A 19,065-nucleotide genomic window follows, 5' to 3' on the forward strand; every position below is an offset into this window, starting at 1 on the left:
AACATACTCACCTGGGACTTTTCCTGGCTGGACATTCACCTTTCTATTGTGACAGAGGCATGACAAGACACAACCCTAACACAATTTCACCACTTTCAACAACAGTCATTGTGTTCAAAATAACAGCAGTGTGGAGTTCTATTACTCAAGTCAAACAGGTGGCCCTCATTTAAGGACCAAGGCAGCAAATGTTCTACATGCTAGTTCTAGTGCATTTGTCTGAAAATCACTGGAACATGGGTCATTGTTCACAACAACAGCATACTTTGATTCAAAAGTATCAAGACAACCAGAAAACTACTAACTGCTCAACTACAATCATCTCAAATCCTTTAAAATAACAACCAAAACCACAAAGACGTGGAAGACAACAGAACACTACCATTCAGATGAATCAAACAATAACCTAAATGACACCTCTGCAAAGTCCCATTGTTGAAAAATTAACATGTGCTGAAGAGGTTACAATTTTCCTTAAAGGAAAATACCACAACATTTTGTGGAGTGATGACATCACCACTGTTCAAACCACAGAACACGGTGAAGCATGGTAGCACAAGCACAATACTTCAAGACATTGTGTTGACTTATGCCAAAGAGGAGACACCCTTCAAATGTGTCTTTCAACAAGACAACCACCCCAAACACACAAGTAAGCACGCAGCATCTTCAACATCCAACAACACTAACATAATGGAGTGGCCACTCCGATCATCCTGGACTATAATACCTGTACACAGGTGACACAACTTGGTTGAGTCCATGCAACACACATGTGAAGCAGTTCTCAAACACACTGCTTGTACAACTAAATACAAGTTCAGTGATTCACAGACAAGACACATCTTCTAGAATTTTTCCCTTCATACAATAAATGTTTGACTTTGTAAACAACAATGCAGAAACTATCTTTTATTTATTATTAATTTTTTATTTATTAACACACTGCTATTATTCTGAACACAACTCTACATCTCACATGGAACAAGCAGCAATAGATCAACTACATTCAAACAATAACTGTTCAAATCTACTCACAAATCCAGCAGTGACACAATCCAGGTGCTTCAACAAACCTGTAACACATGACATGGTTTACAAACACACATTCATATAAAGTCTCTTTTGATTTAATGAACAAACACTGAACTGTACAACCACTTACCACTGTTGATCCTCAGTAACACTGGTGGAACAGCTTAGAGGTTTCTTAGGTCCACATGAAGTACAACCTGGTAGACACAATAACACCTGAAACACATGAAGGACATACAGTAACCAGGACTTATGGCTCACCTGGAGGAACACATACCTACTTGCTGCTAAACAACAATCTTTAAAAGCTGATAATCTATTTTAGATCAAACTCACCATTTTCCATGTGGTTCCCTCCCACCACCAAGGACTTTCAGTACAATGTCTGGAAGTGGACAGAAGTGGTCGTCTTTATTTTTAACAACGTCAGTGTGTACAGATTATTCAGACTATTTGCTCTTAATACATTACTTACCTCAAACAACATCGCTCCACCTAACGAGTGAGCCGCTGTCCTCATCGGCCCTGTATGACAGACAAAACAATCAAGGGTCTCATTTAGCATCACTGTGTGGCATTCATACAAAAACTAGACTTACACAAAACTAAATTACTATTTAGAAAACCATGCAGGTGCACCCAATAGATTTTTGAGAAGAGAAAAGAATAGAAACATACTCACCTGGGACTTTTCCTGGCTGGACATTCACCTTTCTATTGTGACAGAGGCATGACAAGACACAACCCTAACACAATTTCACCACTTTCAACAACAGTCATTGTGTTCAAAATAACAGCAGTGTGGAGTTCTATTACTCAAGTCAAACAGGTGGCCCTCATTTAAGGACCAAGGCAGCAAATGTTCTACATGCTAGTTCTAGTGCATTTGTCTGAAAATCACTGGAACATGGGTCATTGTTCACAACAACCGCATACTTTGATTCAAAAGTATCAAGACAACCAGAAAACTACTAACTGCTCAACTACAATCATCTCAAATCCTTTAAAATAACAACCAAAACCACAAAGACGTGGAAGACAACAGAACACTACCATTCAGATGAATCAAACAATAACCTAAATGACACCTCTGCAAAGTCCCATTGTTGAAAAATTAACATGTGCTGAAGAGGTTACAATTTTCCTTAAAGGAAAATACCACAACATTTTGTGGAGTGATGACATCACCACTGTTCAAACCACAGAACACGGTGAAGCATGGTAGCACAAGCACAATACTTCAAGACATTGTGTTGACTTATGCCAAAGAGGAGACACCCTTCAAATGTGTCTTTCAACAAGACAACCACCCCAAACACACAAGTAAGCACGCAGCATCTTCAACATCCAACAACACTAACATAATGGAGTGGCCACTCCGATCATCCTGGACTATAATACCTGTACACAGGTGACACAACTTGGTTGAGTCCATGCAACACACATGTGAAGCAGTTCTCAAACACACTGCTTGTACAACTAAATACAAGTTCAGTGATTCACAGACAAGACACATCTTCTAGCATTTTTCCCTTCATACAATAAATGTTTGACTTTGTAAACAACAATGCAGAAACTATCTTTTATTTATTATTAATTTTTTATTTATTAACACACTGCTATTATTTTGAACACAACTCTACATCTCACATGGAACAAGCAGCAATAGATCAACTACATTCAAACAATAACTGTTCAAATCTACTCACAAATCCAGCAGTGACACAATCCAGGTGCTTCAACAAACCTGTAACACATGACATGGTTTACAAACACACATTCATATAAAGTCTCTTTTGATTTAATGAACAAACACTGAACTGTACAACCACTTACCACTGTTGATCCTCAGTAACACTGGTGGAACAGCTTAGAGGTTTCTTAGGTCCACATGAAGTACAACCTGGTAGACACAATAACATCTGAAACACATGAAGGAAATGGAGTTATGGCTCACATGGAGGGACACACACCTAGTTAGCAAGTGCAGCAAGTTTACCCAATAGATTTTTGAGAAGAGAAAAGAATAGAAACATACTCACCTGGGACTTTTCCTGGCTGAACAATCACCTTTCTATTGTGACAGAGGCATGACAAGACACAACCCTAACACAATTTCACCACTTTCAACAACAGTCATTGTGTTCAAAATAACAGCAGTGTGGAGTTCTATTACTCAAGTCAAACAGGTGGCCCTCATTTAAGGACCAAGGCAGCAAATGTTCTACATGCTAGTTCTAGTGCATTTCTCTGAAAATCACTGGAACATGGGTCATTGTTCACAACAACAGCATACTTTGATTCAAAAGTATCAAGACAACCAGAAAAGTACTAACCGCTCAACTACAATCATCTCAAATCCTTTAAAATAGCAACCAAAACCACAAAGACATAGAAGCACGCAGCATCTTCAACATCCAACAACACTAACATAATGGAGTGGCCACTCCGATCATCCTGGACTATAATACCTGTACACAGGTGACGCAACTTGGTCAACTCCATGCAACACACATGTGAAGCAGTTCTCAAACACACTGCTTGTACAACTAAATACAAGTTCAGTGATTCACAGACAAGACACATCTTCTAGCATTTTTCACTTCTTACAATAAATGTTTGACTTTGTAAAGAACAATGCAGACACTATCTTTTTTTTTTTTTTTTTTCATTTAATTTTTTTATGAACACACTGCTATTATTCTGAACACAACTCTACATCTCACATGGAACAAGCAGCAATAGATCAAATACATTCAAACAATAACTGTTCAAATCTACTCACAAATCCAGCAGTGACACAATCCAGGTGCTTCAACAAACCTGTAACACATGACATGGTTTACAAACACACATTCATATAAAGTCTCTTTTGATATAATGAACAAACACTGAACTGTACAACCACTTACCACTGTTGATCCTCAGTAACACTGGTGGAACAGCTTAGAGGTTTCTTAGGTCCACATGAAGTACAACCTGGTAGACACAATAACACCTGAAACACATGAAGGACATACAGTAACCAGGACTTATGGCTCACCTGGAGGAACACATACCTACTTGCTGCTAAACAACAATCTTTAAAAGCTGATAATCTATTTTAGATCAAACTCACCATTTTCCATGTGGTTCCCTCCCACCACCAAGGACTTTCAGTACAATGTCTGGAAGTGGACAGAAGTGGTCGTCTTTATTTTTAACAACGTCAGTGTGTACAGATTATTCAGACTATTTGCTCTTAATACATTACTTACCTCAAACAACATCGCTCCACCTAACGAGTGAGCCGCTGTCCTCATCGGCCCTGTATGACAGACAAAACAATCAAGGGTCTCATTTAGCATCACTGTGTGGCATTCATACAAAAACTAGACTTACACAAAACTAAATTACTATTTAGAAAACCATGCAGGTTCACCCAATAGATTTTTGAGAAGAGAAAAGAATAGAAACATACTCACCTGGGACTTTTCCTGGCTGAACAATCACCTTTCTATTGTGACAGAGGCATGACAAGACAGAACCCTAACACAATTTCACCACTTTCAACAACAGTCATTGTGTTCAAAATAACAGCAGTGTGGAGTTCTATTACTCAAGTCAAACAGGTGGCCCTCATTTAAGGACCAAGGCAGCAAATGTTCTACATGCTAGTTCTAGTGCATTTGTCTGAAAATCACTGGAACATGGGTCATTGTTCACAACAACAGCATACTTTGATTCAAAAGTATCAAGACAACCAGAAAACTACTAACCGCTCAACTACAATCATCTCAAATCCTTTAAAATAGCAACCAAAACCACAAAGACATAGAAGCACGCAGCATCTTCAACATCCAACAACACTAACATAATGGAGTGGCCACTCCGATCATCCTGGACTATAATACCTGTACACAGGTGACACAACTTGGTCAACTCCATGCAACACACATGTGAAGCAGTTCTCAAACACACTGCTCGTACAACTAAATACAAGTTCAGTGATTCACAGACAAGACACATCTTCTAGCATTTTTCACTTCTTACAATAAATGTTTGACTTTGTAAAGAACAATGCAGACACTATCTTTATTTTTTTTTTTTTCATTTAATTTTTTTATGAACACACTGCTATTATTCTGAACACAACTCTACATCTCACATGGAACAAGCAGCAATAGATCAAATACATTCAAACAATAACTGTTCAAATCTACTCACAAATCCAGCAGTGACACAATCCAGGTGCTTCAACAAACCTGTAACACATGACATGGTTTACAAACACACATTCATATAAAGTCTCTTTTGATTTAATGAACAAACACTGAACTGTACAACCACTTACCACTGTTGATCCTCAGTAACACTGGTGAAACAGCTTAGAGGTTTCTTAGGTCCACATGAAGTACAACCTGGTAGACACAATAACATCTGAAACACATGAAGGACATACAGTAACCAGGACTTATGGCTCACCTGGAGGAACACATACCTACTTGCTGCTAAACAACAATCTTTAAAAGCTGATAATCTATTTTAGATCAAACTCACCATTTTCCATGTGGTTCCCTCCCACCACCAAGGACTTTCAGTACAATGTCTGGAAGTGGACAGAAGTGGTCGTCTTTATTTTTAACAACGTCAGTGTGTACAGATTATTCAGACTATTTGCTCTTAATACATTACTTACCTCAAACAACATCGCTCCACCTAACGAGTGAGCCGCTGTCCTCATCGGCCCTGTATGACAGACAAAACAATCAAGGGTCTCATTTAGCATCACTGTGTGGCATTCATACAAAAACTAGACTTACACAAAACTAAATTACTATTTAGAAAACCATGCAGGTTCACCCAATAGATTTTTGAGAAGAGAAAAGAATAGAAACATACTCACCTGGGACTTTTCGTGGCTGAACAATCACCTTTCTATTGTGACAGAGGCATGACAAGACACAACCCTAACACAATTTCACCACTTTCAACAACAGTCATTGTGTTCAAAATAACAGCAGTGTGGAGTTCTATTACTCAAGTCAAACAGCTGGCCCTCATTTAAGGACCAAGGCAGCAAATGTTCTACATGCTAGTTCTAGTGCATTTGTCTGAAAATCACTGGAACATGGGTCATTGTTCACAACAGCATACTTTGATTCAAAAGTATCAAGACAACTAGAAAAGTACAAACCGCTCAACTACAATCATCTCAAATCCTTTAAAATAGCAACCAAAACCACAAAGACGTGGGAGACAACAGAACACTACCATTCAGATGAATCAGACAATAACCTAAATGACACCTAAGCAAAGTCCCATTGTTGAAGCATGGTAGCACAAGCACAATACTTCAAGACATCATGTTGACTTATGCCAAAGAGGAGACACCCTTCAAATGTGTCTTTCAACTAGACAACCACCCCAAACACACAAGTAAGCATGCAGCATCTTCAACATCCAACAACACTAACATAATGGAGTGGCCACTCCGATCATCCTGGACTACAATACCTGTACACAGGTGACACAACTTGGTCGACTCCATGCAACACACATGTGAAGCAGTTCTCAAACACACTGCTTGTACAACTAAATACAAGTTCAGTGATTCACAGACAAGACACATCTTCTAGCATTTTTCACTTCATACAATAAATGTTTGACTTTGTAAAGAACAATGCAGACACTGCTATCTTTTATTTATTTATTTTTTATTAACACACTGCTATTATTTTGAACACAACTCTACATCTCACATGGAACAAGCAGCAATAGATCAACTACATTCAAACCAATAACTGTTCAAATCTACTCACAAATCCAGCAGTGACACAATCCAGGTGCTTCAACAAACCTGTAACACATGACATGGTTTACAAACACACATTCATATAAAGTCTCTTTTGATTTAATGAACAAACACTGAACTGTACAACCACTTACCACTGTTGATCCTCAGTAACACTGGTGGAACAGCTTAGAGGTTTCTTAGGTCCACATGAAGTACAACCTGGTAGACACAATAACACCTGAAACACATGAAGGACATACAGTAACCAGGACTTATGGCTTACCTGGAGGAACACATACCTACTTGCTGCTAAACAACAATCTTTAAAAGCTGATAATCTATTTTAGATCACACTCACCACTTTCCATGTGGTTCCCTCCCACCACCAAGGACTTTCAGTACAATGTCTAAAAGGGGACAGAAGTGGTCGTCTTTATTTTTTTACAACTATAAACAACGTCAGTGTGTACAGATTATTCAGACTATTTGCTCTTAATACATTACTTACCTCAAACAACATCGCTCCACATAACGAGTGAGCCGCTGTCCTCATCGGCCCTGTATGACAAACAGAGAAAACATCAGGGGTCTCATTTAGCAAACACTGTGTGGCATTCATACAAAAACTGGACTTACACAAAACTAAATTACAAATTAGAAAACCATGCAGGTTCACCCAATAGATTTTTGAGAAGAATAGAAACACTCACCTGGGACTTTTCCTGGCTGAACAATCACCTCTCTATTGTGACAGAGGCATGACAAGACACAACCCTAACACAATTTCACCACTTTCAACAACAGTCATTGTGTTCAAAATAACAGCAGTGTGGAGTTCTATTACTCAAGTCAAACAGGTGGCCGTCATTTAAGGACCAAGGCAGCAAATGTTCTACATGCTAGTTCTAGTGCATTTGTCTGAAAATCACTGGAACATGGGTCATTGTTCACAACAGCATACTTTGATTCAAAAGTATCAAGACAACCAGAAAAGTACAAACCGCTCAACTACAATCATCTCAAATCCTTTAAAATAACAACCAAAACCACAAAGACAAGGGAGACAACAGAACACTACCATTTAGATGAATCAGACAATAACCTAAATGACACCTAAGCAAAGTCCCATTGTTGAAGCATGGTAGCACAAGCACAATACTTCAAGACATCGTGGTGACTTATGCCAAAGAGGAGACACCCTTCAAATGTGTCTTTCAACTAGACAACCACCCCAAACACACAAGTAAGCACGCAGCATCTTCAACATCCAACAACACTAACATAATGGAGTGGCCACTCCGATCATCCTGGACTACAATACCTGTACACAGGTGACACAACTTGGTCGACTCCATGCAACACACATGTGAAGCAGTTCTCAAACACACTGCTTGTACAACTAAATACAACTTCAGTGATTCACAGACAAGACACATCTTCAAGCATTTTTCCCTTCATACAATAAATGTTTGACTTTGTAAAGAACAATGCAGACACTGCTTTTTTTTCTTTTTTTTTTTTAAAAAACAGCCTCATTTTTAGATTTATTGACAGCTGCCATATCCCCCATACACAACATTTAACAATTATTATGTGCTTGTGATAACTGGACTCATTATGTGGCCCTATGAGGCAAACAACATGTAAAATCACACCATTGATACAAATCATGATGAGAACAATACAATGTATGAGGCCCAGCAGTCTCCACACTGGAAACCTACCTTCTGATGCTAACACAGGAGTTTCCAAGAACCTCAGTCCACTGTCCAGATGCACCTCATTGATGACTGATCAGTTAATCACAGTGGAGCTAGAGGAGAGACGAGAGACAAACAGGGACACTACAGGAAACACCCCCACCCTTAAAACAATGATTCAACACTTACATCACATTTCACTAACTAACAACTACAATCAGTGTATTCATTACAATGCATTTGCCAACTAATTACTGCTGCTGGATTCAAAGTGAGCGGCAGACACACAAGTTGTACCACAAGGGAATGTCACTTCATACAAAATGGCTGCCACCACGAGGTGGACAAATCAAACAACAGGTGTTACTCAAGCTACCTTCACGCAACACTCACACAGGTGACCAACACAAACGTGGAGTGCAACACCCACCAAACCAAAAGAGTGACAATTACACCACCTACAAAGTTGCTGCCATTCACCAACACAACATCAATTTCGATGACAAGTACTGCAGCAGTTGAGTCAATTTACTTGGTGACCTTCAACACTAACATTATTTCTGATTTCATTCACATCTCTACTCATTCTCACATATCAACAACTGTTCACACCTTCAGCTTCCTGTTGTTTGTTTTGTGACTTCACAGAAAGTGAATCACTTCCTGTTTGCCAGGTTGTCTTCAAATTAACACTCAAGACATTAACTAGTACAATGGCATGAAACATTACACGTGTTTTAAGAATACCACACTGATTACTTACTTATATTTAGTAGCAGTCATGAGGTGAAGAACTTTCACTTTACTTTTATTCATAATAGAGATGTCACAGTTACCCCTTTTTAAAATATATAAGGTACAGAGTGTAGAATTTAGTGATATCTACTGTTAAAGTTGCATGTTGCAGCTGAACACCTCTCACCTCACCCTCTCCTAAAACATGAAAATAACCTGTGGCAGCTTCAGTTACCTCAAAAGGGATTTAGTTTGTCCGGTCTGGACTACTGTAAAAAACAAGCAGCCTCCATAGAGAGCACCCCCTCGATGTAAATATGGTGTATTTAAATATTAATGGCCTTTTCAACAGTAAATAAAACTATATTCATATAATTTAGATGAAGTGAACTAGTGAAAACATCATGAGGATTATCTGACATTCAATTTCTGCCAATAGATCCCTTTCACCTAAATTTTACACAGTGAACCTTTAAGTGAGAAGATAACAAACAAGTAAATAGGTGGTTGCCACAAATTGGATCAAAAAATAGTAGCATCATCATATCGTGAGTTGCGCTTTTAAAGGGGCCTATTGTGAGATGTTACCTTGATCGCCCACACACGCACAGTAAAACTATCAAAGGGCCCAATCCAGGAATCCTGGACTTGGAGAATTCCTCCCTCTGTCCAGAATTTACACCAACATACCCAGGACACAAAAGCTTCCATCTTGTGCATTTGGAGCAAGAGTTTGCCACATCTTTTGGGGATCTATCATCGTTTATCTCGTCGCTTTGTGCTGCTGTGAGAGGCCTTCAGCGTGACGCAGACAGCTGGAGATCTGCAGGAAATAAGAGTCACAGTTACTCAGGGTTGTGTTCTCCATCAAATCCAACAGCTTAGTGTTTGGGAAATGTACAACTACAACTCACTGTGGATGTTTGGTGATTACTGATTTTGTTTTCAGTTTTATATCAAATCAAATGTCCTTCTACTTATAAGGTCAAAAAAAAACTGAACAACATGGTAGGTAAAAATATAACATAATATATATGAATAGAAGTTCCTATAAATGTTAATTAAACATTTGGAAGGGCCTTTTCGTGATGTCACGCTACATACATACATACACATATATATATATATATATATATATATATATATATATATATATTTGGGGTTTGGTAGGGCTGGGTGATACAACACTATTGATAAAATGTGTGGACTCTGCTGACATCTGGTGGTGAAGCTGTGTGTTGCAGCTTCTCCTTCCAAACATGAAAGAATATGTTAGACGACATACTAACCTATGACTTTTTTTGTCATATTTTAGACGACATACTAACCTATGACTTTTTTTTCTTATTATTTTAGACGACATGACATCCTAGAAAAAGTCATAGTATAATATGACGTCTGAAATTTAAATGTATCAAGAGTCGCAGCAGATTCCACTATTAACAAACATGTTAACAATGGAAAAGCTGCAGCAACACGTCAAACACACAGAAGATCCAATAAATGTGTTGATATTTTAAGCAATAGTCACCAAATGATGGGTCTGTGGGCTCCTGGCATCTCCAGCGTACTGGCTCCCTCTACCTCCATCCCTAGCTAATGACAGTAGCAAACATAGCAAACAAATGATACGAGCTTTCCTTAGGAACACACTTTAGTTCATATAAAATACATTTAAATGGAGCAGGGAGCTCAAACGGTGACATTAACATTTTAATAAAGGTCAAATCAGGGCTGAGCGATAAAAGAATATCAATAATGATGTCCAATATATATCAATGTAATGATTATGCATTGTGAAAACAATGATGAGGTAGAGCACATGCAATAGATGCCACGTGTCTAGTGCAATTCTTTACTCATTCAACAGAGCAATAGTATTAAAACAATTAAAATGATCTAATCTGTTAAATAGAGATGAAACAATAAACCTGTTTCAATTCAATTTAATTTGTATAGCACCAAATCATAATATACATTATCTCAAGGCACTTTAAAATCTCATTTAACATAGAGAAACCCAACAGTTCCCACAATGAGCAGCACTTTGGCGACTGTGGAGAGGAAAAACTCCCTCCCTCCCTGTTTATCGTCATGATCATTATTTTCCATGTATATTGATTTATGATGGTAAATTATATATAATTGGATGTTTTACATGGCTGCAAAACACTATCAATACTTATTGCAATTTAATATTCATCATAAAGGTTATATATACGCATATACGTACCAAGGTTATTATAGTTTTGAAATTGTCATTAGTTTTTATTTTTATTTAGTTTTTCAATTTGCATTTTTATTTCATATAATACACAATACAAATCTATGAAATCAACACGTATTGAACTTGTGTTACTTTGATATTGATGAAAATGAAAAGCTGATCATTATTCAAGTGGACGTACTTTAGTTAGTTTAGGACAAAAGAAGCGATCGAGTGTTTTACAAGAGAATTCCACACGCGCTCAGGTGTGGTTAGCTTGGGATGCTAGCTTAGCTTAGCATCGACACGAGGAACTAATGAGACGAGTTTTGCTCGAAAACGCAAGTGAACAATGAAAAATGTGCAGCGACACGTCAAACACACAGAAGATATAATAACTGTGTATAACTGTGTATAACTGTGTTGATATTTGAAACAGTATTCACCTCGTGAAGATCTACGGGCTCCCGATCCAAGCAGTTCCGCATCCAAGCGGAAGTACCGACTGGCAAACAGGAAGTGGAGCACTCCAATGGGATATATGGAGAAGGGGAACTTCGAATAGACCAAGTTACGTAGACTCGCGGGGGTGGAGTTTCTTTATCTAACTCAAACAATAAATATTGTAAACAATTTCCAAACATTCGTGGGCACGACTGATTTAAAAAAAATGTATAGCACATCATATGATATGATAATAAAATATCACAATCTGTTTATTTAATTTATTTTTAAATGTTATTCATCCCTCATGAGCACATCCATTGACAGGATGATATAAAGTTATTATAATTGATCTTCAGGGTTGTTACTACTCTGAAAAGTATGCACACTTACTGCACTTGGGCTTTTTAATATAATTTGTATACCTTACTATACAATGATTGGGTTTTTTGCATTCTTTTGCCTTAATATACAATTCATCTTGATGATATTATATATATATTATCAGAGAACTATGATGGGAAGAGGGCTGCATTGGACTGAATTATATATTTTCAGCCCCTGTGCCTAAGTACTGCTGTATGTGTATACATTGTAGCTTTAAAGCATGTTTACCTTTTTTTTTGGTTTCTTCCGCACACACACACAATCTCACATTACTTAGCCGAAGCAATATCCTTTAACTGCCCATGTTGGTTTATAGACTTGCTTGGTGAACTGAGCCAGCAGCAGGCAGCCTTGTGCCGTCCGTGCCATGTGGCGTGGCCTCAAATTCACCGTTTTCCTAATTAGGTGTCAGCAAGGATGGCAGATGATGTCTCTTCTCTCCTCCTCAATGTGGACACCAATGTGCTGGGCCTTGGCAAGCAGGAAATCGAAGAGCGGAGGAAATGCGGGCAGCGTGACTGAGTCGCACGTTTTTCTTTACCTTCCATTAACAGACATATCAGTGGTGACGCATACACCAAAAAGTGCCACGGTCCCAAATATTACTGGATCAATCTGGTCTGCCGATATCTTTGGTTTTAGCAATATGATTCACACTGAGCCATTTATTTGCATCCTTCTATCGTGGTTATTTTGTGGACACCAGGTGATCCCAGTGTGAACTCTGCAGGAACTATTCAACCCAGTTGCGAATTCCTGCTCAGAAAACAGACTTGACGTCAGAATAGGATGAAATTAGCTTCAGTTCCACGAATAACTTTGAAAAGCTTGCATTTGAATTTGGGAGCCACATACATCACACTCCTGCACACAGGGATTATTTACTAACAATTAAACAGAAGGTTATTTCACAAATGAGAGCACTGGTGCACTCCGTGTTGTCATTGTAATGATTACTGATGCTGAAAAGATGGAGTTAATGATGATGATGATGACACTCATTAGTTATTGAGATACCACGAGCTCAAAAGTTCATCGTGGGTATCGATTCATTTGTCAGTGCCTGATAATTACTCGAGGGTTGTTCTGTGTCTTCCTTTCACTTCCTGTCTACAGTCCGAGGTAAACGTTTAAAAAACATGAAACACCAAAAAGAGCGATATTTTATGTGCGTGTTTTGGTTATATGCATATGAATGGAGATAAATTAAATGGCAGACAGCAGATGTATTTCAGCCAATATGCTCCACTTCTTTTGCTCTACGCACCCACTGTTTACCTTCGGACCATTCTGTGTGGCATTTGCATTTTCCCCGTGTCTATGGAGGTTCGAGGAGAACAGTTTCAATCTGAAAAGTGGAATGATACCTTCTCTTACGGCAAAATCAGGGAGAGATTGAGAAAAAATAACACCCGAGGAGCTCCCTACATTTTTCTTTCAACCTTTTTTCTGTCTCCTGCCCCACAGTGCAGCTCTTAAACCCTGCACTACACTTCACTTTGCTCATCTGCAATTTTCTCATCCACCTGAAAACAAGGCATGAATTTCAACTGTGACAATGCACTGTAAAGAATACAGTACTGCACAAAATGTATTTCAATGTGGACTAAACATTCATTAATAGAAAATATGTTTTTTTTTTATCAAGATACAATTATTATTCTCTGAGAAATCACATATAATGTTAAAATATTTCACAATATTGAATAATTTGATTTGCCCCTGATCTGAAACAGGACCACAATGTAATTGGATCCTCACTGACCCATATCCCTCCACCTCCACAGAAATCCATCTGGTAATTTTAACATAATCCCTCAGTTAACACAGTTTATTTCTATAGTCACATTCTTTTTTATGGGTCTTAATCCTGTTTACGAACAAACAGACAGAGGGGTGACAACATAACTACCTTGGCAGAGGTAACTAAAGCAAAGTACCTCAAAACTTAAGTACAAAACACACAAGCTACTCCATATTGAATGCAGCGTGTGTATTTGACGGTGCGTTCCACTTATTCCTGTCTTGATGTTTTTCACCCCATTTCATTTATCTGTCAACTTTAGGAAAAGGTACTTTGCCGTTTCAGATTAAAACAAACATTTAGCAACAATTGAATTGATTAGGAATTATGACGACAGATACATTTGTTTTAGCATCAGAGAACTTTATTGACTGCTTTGTGCTGTTTTTTTGGTTTGATTCGATTCATGTGTCAGAATCTGCCTCTGTGGATAATAAATACACGTGTGTGTTTGAGTGTTAAACCTCTCACTCCCATCTTCTCCTCTTCCTCCTCGCAGACTTCAAGGTCACCATGCGGCTATTTCCAGCTCGTCTTCGCTCTCATCCGTGTCGCAAAATGACAATTCAATTCAATTCAATTTTATTTATATAGCGCCAATTCATAATTTACATTATCTCAAGGCACTTTACATTTAAAGGTCAAGACCTTAAAACAATATTAACATAGAGAAACCCAACAGTTTCCACAATGAGCAAGCACAGGCGACTGTGGAGAGGAAAAACTCCCTTATTAACAGGGAGAAACCTCTGGCAGAACCAGGCTCAATGTGGGCGGTCATCTGCCTCAACCGGTTGGGGTGAGGAAAGAAAAGTAAGGGGGGAGGAAAGGAGAGATGGGTGGAAAGCGGGGGAGAGAAGAGAGAGATGAGGTGGAGAGAGAGAGACCGGGAACAATTTGGCACCATCAGTATCAAGGCTGACTATAACAATAACTAAATAAATAATGATGACAATGGTGATGGTAGTCGTTGTTGTCCTGCAGTCCCGGTGCCGGAGTTATCTGAAACGAGATAGAGAGAAGAGCCAGAGGGACTATGGGAGGACAAAGTGACACTTTGACATGATGACATGTTCAAACTAATAAATAAATAAATAAACAGGTGTGGGGGGGGCAGAGAGACAGAGGGAAGTGATGAAGTGCTCAATGCATGATGGGAGTTCCCCCAGCAGTCTAGACCTATAGCAGCACAACTAAGGGATGGTTCAGGACTCACCTGATCCAGCCCTAACTATAGGCTTTGTCAAAGAGGAAGTTTTTTAATTTTACTTTAAATGCTGAGACACTGTCTGCCTCCCCAACCCAGAGTGGGAGCTGGTTCCACAGGACAGGGGCCTGATAGCTAAATGTTCTACCTCCTGCTCTACTCTTACAGACTCTTGGAACCACTAGAGAGCCTGTGTTTTGGGAACGAATAAGGTGTTATCAGCTCTTTGATATATGAAGGGGCGTGATTGTTGAGGGCTTTAAAAGTGAGGAGCAGGATCTTGAATTCTATTCTAAATTTTACCGGGAGCCAATGTAAGGAAGCAAAGACAGGAGTGATATGATCTCTCCTTCTAGTTCCTGTCAGCACTCGTGCTGCAGCATTTTGGACCAACTGGAGACTTTTAACAGTCTTCATGGAGCATCCTGCTAATAGAGAGTTGCAGTAATCTAATCTAGAGGTTACAAACGCGTGGACTGGTTTTTCAGCATCCTGCTTAGACAGGATGTTTCTAATTTTGGTAATATTGCGCAGATGGAAGAAAGCCGTCCTAGACACTAGTTTAATATGGGGGTCAAATGACATGTCTTGGTCGAACAACACTCCAAGGTTCCACACAGTGGAGCTGGAAGCCAGACTGACACCATCCAAAGTGACTATCTGGTCAGACAGTGTTTCTCTGAGATGTTTAGGGCCAATTACAACAACCTCAGTTTTGTCTGAGTTTAAAAGTAGAACATTTTGGGTCATCCAGGCCTTGGTATCTTTGAGACATTCCTGAAGTTGAAATAGGCGATTAGATTCATCATGCTTCATGGAAATATACAATTTGTTTAGACATAAATCTGGTGCTATGGTTTCAGGACCAGACAATGTATCAGTGTTATTCACTGGGAGGAGGTGGTGGATTTTATCCCTGATGGTTGTAATTTCATTAGTGAAGAAGCTCATGAAGTCATTGCTTCTCACATCTAGAGGAATAGATGGGTCAGTAGAGGTGTGACTTTCTGTCAGCCTGGCTACAGTGCTGAAGAGGAACCTGGGGTTGTTCCTATTTTCTTCTATTAGTAATGAATAATAAGAGGTTTGGGCATTTCTAAGTGCTTTTTTGTCATTTATAAGGCTATTCTTCCAGGCTAGGTGGAAGTCTTGGCGATTGGTGGAACGCCACTTCCTTTCTAGCTTCCGCGATGTCTGTTTTAGAACGCGCGTTTGGGAATTATACCACGGAGCTAATCTCCTCTGACTTAGTTTCTTCTTTTTTAATGGGGCGACAGCTTCAAGTGCTGTTTTTAGTGAGGCTGCAGTACTATTTACAAAGTTATCAACTAGTGTGGGAGTAAGGTTTTGATAATCTTCTTGTATTGTACTGAGACATGGCTGAGAGGGAAGTGAGGAGGGGAGCAGTTCTTTAAATTTGTGAACAGTTTTGTCGGATAAAAATCGACTGTAATAGAATTTCCGTCCAGAATTGACGTAATTAAGAACAATGCAGACACTATCTTTTATTTATTTATTTATTTTTTATTAACACACTGCTATTATTTTGAACACAACTCTACATCTCACATGGAACAAGCTGCAATAGATCAACTACATTCAAACAATAACTGTTCAAATCTACTCACAAATCCAGCAGTGACACAATCCAGGTGCTTCAACAAACCTGTAACACATAACATGGTTTACAAACACACATTCATATAAAGTCTCTTTTGATTTAATGAACAAACACTGAACTGTACAACCACTTACCACTGTTGATCCTCAGTAACACTGGTGGAACAGCTTAGAGGTTTCTTAGGTCCACATGAAGTACAACCTGGTAGACACAATAACACCTGAAACACATGAAGGACATACAGTAACCAGGACTTATGGCTCACCTGGAGGAACACATACCTACTTGCTGCTAAACAACAATCTTTAAAAGCTGATAATCTATTTTAGATCAAACTCACCATTTTCCATGTGGTTCCCTCCCACCACCAAGGACTTTCAGTACAATGTCTGGAAGTGGACAGAAGTGGTCGTCTTTATTTTTTTACAACTTTAACAACGTCAGTGTGTACAGATTATTCAGACTATTTGCTCTTAATACATTACTTACCTCAAACAACATCGCTCCACATAACGAGTGAGCCGCTGTCCTCATCGGCCCTGTATGACAGACAAAACAATCAAGGGTCTCATTTAGCATCACTGTGTGGCATTCATACAAAAACTAGACTTACACAAAACTAAATTACTATTTAGAAAACCATGCAGGTGCACCCAATAGATTTTTGAGAAGAGAAAAGAATAGAAACATACTCACCTGGGACTTTTCCTGGCTGGACATTCACCTTTCTATTGTGACAGAGGCATGACAAGACAGAACCCTAACACAATTTCACCACTTTCAACAACAGTCATTGTGTTCAAAATAACAGCAGTGTGGAGTTCTATTACTCAAGTCAAACAGGTGGCCCTCATTTAAGGACCAAGGCAGCAAATGTTCTACATGCTAGTTCTAGTGCATTTGTCTGAAAATCACTGGAACATTTGTCATTGTTCACAACAACAGCATACTTTGATTCAAAAGTATCAAGACAACCAGAAAACTACTAACCGCTCAACTACAATCATCTCAAATCCTTTAAAATAGCAACCAAAACCACAAAGACATAGAAGCACGCAGCATCTTCAACATCCAACAACACTAACATAATGGAGTGGCCACTCCGATCATCCTGGACTATAATACCTGTACACAGGTGACGCAACTTGGTCAACTCCATGCAACACACATGTGAAGCAGTTCTCAAACACACTGCTTGTACAACTAAATACAAGTTCAGTGATTCACAGACAAGACACATCTTCTAGCATTTTTCACTTCATACAATAAATGTTTGACTTTGTAAAGAACAATGCAGACACTATCTTTTTTTTTTTTCATTTAATTTTTTTATGAACACACTGCTATTATTCTGAACACAACTCTACATCTCACATGGAACAAGCAGCAATAGATCAAATACATTCAAACAATAACTGTTCAAATCTACTCACAAATCCAGCAGTGACACAATCCAGGTGCTTCAACAAACCTGTAACACATGACATGGTTTACAAACACACATTCATATAAAGTCTCTTTTGATTTAATGAACAAACACTGAACTGTACAACCACTTACCACTGTTGATCCTCAGTAACACTGGTGGAACAGCTTAGAGGTTTCTTAGGTCCACATGAAGTACAACCTGGTAGACACAATAACATCTGAAACACATGAAGGACATACAGTAACCAGGACTTATGGCTCACCTGGAGGAACACATACCTACTTGCTGCTAAACAACAATCTTTAAAAGCTGATAATCTATTTTAGATCAAACTCACCATTTTCCATGTGGTTCCCTCCCACCACCAAGGACTTTCAGTACAATGTCTGGAAGTGGACAGAAGTGGTCGTCTTTATTTTTTTACAACTTTAACAACGTCAGTGTGTACAGATTATTCAGACTATTTGCTCTTAATACATTACTTACCTCAAACAACATCGCTCCACATAACGAGTGAGCCGCTGTCCTCATCGGCCCTGTATGACAGACAAAACAATCAAGGGTCTCATTTAGCATCACTGTGTGGCATTCATACAAAAACTAGACTTACACAAAACTAAATTACTATTTAGAAAACCATGCAGGTGCACCCAATAGATTTTTGAGAAGAGAAAAGAATAGAAACATACTCACCTGGGACTTTTCCTGGCTGGACATTCAC

At 38.8% G+C, this 19,065-nt stretch overlaps 1 long non-coding RNA gene across 1 annotated transcript; it reads right to left on the reverse strand.

Moving 5' to 3' along the window:
• Positions 1-9,139: 9,139 nt before the first annotated feature.
• Positions 9,140-12,245, reverse strand: LOC138406993 (uncharacterized). Its single transcript, XR_011240390.1, has 3 exons — positions 11,899-12,245; positions 10,778-10,842; positions 9,140-10,069 (listed from the first exon to the last, which is right to left on the reverse strand). It is a non-coding gene; the product is annotated as an uncharacterized lncRNA (long non-coding RNA).
• Between the last annotated feature and the right edge of the window lie 6,820 nt (positions 12,246-19,065).

This window comes from Paralichthys olivaceus, chromosome 24, assembly GCF_024713975.1.
Source record: "Paralichthys olivaceus isolate ysfri-2021 chromosome 24, ASM2471397v2, whole genome shotgun sequence".
In the NCBI taxonomy this organism is placed as follows: domain Eukaryota; kingdom Metazoa; phylum Chordata; class Actinopteri; order Pleuronectiformes; family Paralichthyidae; genus Paralichthys; species Paralichthys olivaceus.